Below are 2,794 nucleotides of genomic sequence, written 5' to 3' on the forward strand. Positions count from 1 at the left end.
ACCCCTTGTAACGGACTGCTTCGTTACGCCAATTTCTACAAGCAGCTGTTTTGTATTCCCACACCACTAATTACCTTATTTAAAGGTAGTGCCAAAACCCCAGAAAAAACAAAGGCAAATAATTATTGAAACTTTTATTTTACAAAAAAACGTGCAATTGACAGACCAAACAGCAAATATGTACTTAACAAATTATCAAAATAAAAATTCTAGCCCTTTAATCCATTAGTCACAAATCGATCTACACAACCCTAACAGGGTGCAACCATTTTCTAGTGAATGTGTCCTTCATTCTCCTACGCCTGACATTCGTTTTTTCTCGTTAAGATGGCGACGCGTTGTTATAAATGAAATAATAATAAATCGTAAATACAAAGTTTTTAATTAAATTTCCCATTAAATCTAATCAGATTTTTTCCAATATTCTCTGTAAAAACGCTAAACCGAAGAAATCGTTTCGCGTACGTGAGTGACACGCGAATATAGCTGTGGATTTTCAACGTTATTCACGTGTGTTGTTGTTTGTGTTCGAAAGAATCTAAGAATCTTTTCTTATTTTTTTTTTTTTTTTGCAAAGTCCATGGGAAAATTGTTTCTCGCACAGCAGCTCAGCTGAAGAAGAAAGAAAAAAAGAACGAAGATTTTTGTTTACATTTTGCTGTCATTTAGAGATAAAAGAAAAAATTGTGGAGAAATAGCAAAAAGTATGCATTGATTAAACGGTATTATTTGTGAAGAGAAGCAAAGAAAAGAGTTGTAAATAAAATTGTGTGTTTAAAGAAAAAAATACATCTATTGTTATTTGTGTTTGGTGTTTTCGTTTTTTTGCATTGGCATTTGTGAATGGTAGGCAGCAGCACCAGCAGCAGAGCAACCCTTCTACCACCCCCTTTTCTGTGACAGATTGTTTTCTTGTGGGCAAATGCTGCGTAAAACTAGCAACAACATTATAACTAATTATCAAGCCAACAACCATTGTTGTGTTATGTTAACGTCGTTTCATTAGGGGTTCTCCTTAACATTTGTTTACATTTTTAACAGAGCACTTGATGTTAAGTAGACAGAGCTGAGACTGCACGTTTTTCGGTCAACAGAAAAGGGAAGGAAATAAATGTTATTTTTTCGCTAAATAATGAACGAAAGCAAAAGTTGTGCGAGGTGTAATGGAATTTGGACAAATTGTTTTGAAATATTTTGAATAAGCAGTGGATGATATTGAAAATTAATTGTGTATTGAAATGATAATAATTACCTAGATATCAAATTCTGAAAGTTGATGGTTTGAAGAACTCATTCATGGCCAGGCAATATTCTTCAAACTGGATTACAGAAAATATCCCATTGAAATCCAATTAGATACAGTTGCTCAATAAAGTAGTCGGACAAACATTAAATATACTTTGACTTTAATGTTTTGAGTGTTAAAATTTTTTGAAAAATATTTTTGTTCTATAATTATAAACAATAAAACATAACAAATTAAAAAGCAAAACAAAATTTATTTAGAATTCATTTATAATCAAAAAAACAATAAAATTCATTTTTGTTATTTGAATTTTTGTGATCATTTCATTTGTGTTGCTCCGAGGACCTAGGTTCGAGCCCTAACAAAAATTAATTTCAGCCGAGCACGGCTAGGGCTCGAACCTAGGTCCTCGGAGCAACACAAATGTTGCCAAGACCACTTAACGTTCTGAGTCATCAACACACTTCCAAAACGGTTGCGCAAAAACATGTGTATACCATGGAAGCAATTGTAGGTGTGTGGATTAATAATTATCCATCGCTACAATAAAAATCTGCTTTGAAAAGGACTGTTCCTAGAATGAAGACAAATGTTGAACTTTGACAAATTTGAATTTAATTCGCATATGCAAGTTTCGCATCAGGGCGGAATAAATACAAGTTATCAACGTACGACCTTTGTAAAGCCACATAGCCCAATATACCTGATGAGCCGCTTAACCAACGGCGAAACGCGTCGCATTCATTTATATTATAAAAATTTGCACCAAAAAAGTAGTCGGACATTTTAAATACATTTCTCTTAAACTAATTATAATAGCATTTAATACTTAGTAGGAAGTCCTTTTCCTCCAGTCTTCTTGGCATGGATTCAACCAGGTTTCTGCAAACAGAAGGATTAATTTTCTCCCATTCGTCCTTTATGGCTTTTCGAGTTCTTTTTTACTGGAAATCGTATATTTTTTCAGCTGATTTTCTAAATGTGTCCATAAATGCTCTATAAAGTTAAGATCCGGGGACTGTGCTGGGGTTTCAAGCACATTTGGACAATTATACAATAGCCACATGCGCACAGTATGAGCCTTGTATTTCGGGTCGTTATCCTGGTAGAACAGAAATGTGTCTTGTATACCTAATTTTTCAACACTCGGGCGCAAATTTTGTCTAAAAATGGATAAATATTTAATTTTATCCATACTGTCATCTATTATGCATAGTTCTCCAACTCCAGAGGCTGACATGCAACTCCAAACTATCACTGAACCCCGCCTCCATGCTTAACAGTGGCTTTCAGTTTTTTTCTTTAAGTTCTTCATTAGGTTTTCTCCACACATAGGACTGTCCATCAGATCTGAATAGATTAAATTTACTTTAGACCGTAAATAAGACTTTGTTCTAGAACGAAAAATCCGTGGATTTGTATTTTTTGGCAAAATTGATGCGTATATTTTTATTAACACTATTAATATATGCGTTGAGAAATCTCATTATTGGATTTTGGATTTTTGTACTTGTTGGACAATCCATCGTTCATCCGATCTGGTGAATA

Source organism: Musca vetustissima, unplaced genomic scaffold, assembly GCF_032173495.1.
Source record: "Musca vetustissima isolate MV318-11 ecotype Yass unplaced genomic scaffold, APGP_CSIRO_Mvet_v1 utg19843, whole genome shotgun sequence".
NCBI classification, from domain to species: Eukaryota; Metazoa; Arthropoda; class Insecta; order Diptera; family Muscidae; genus Musca; species Musca vetustissima.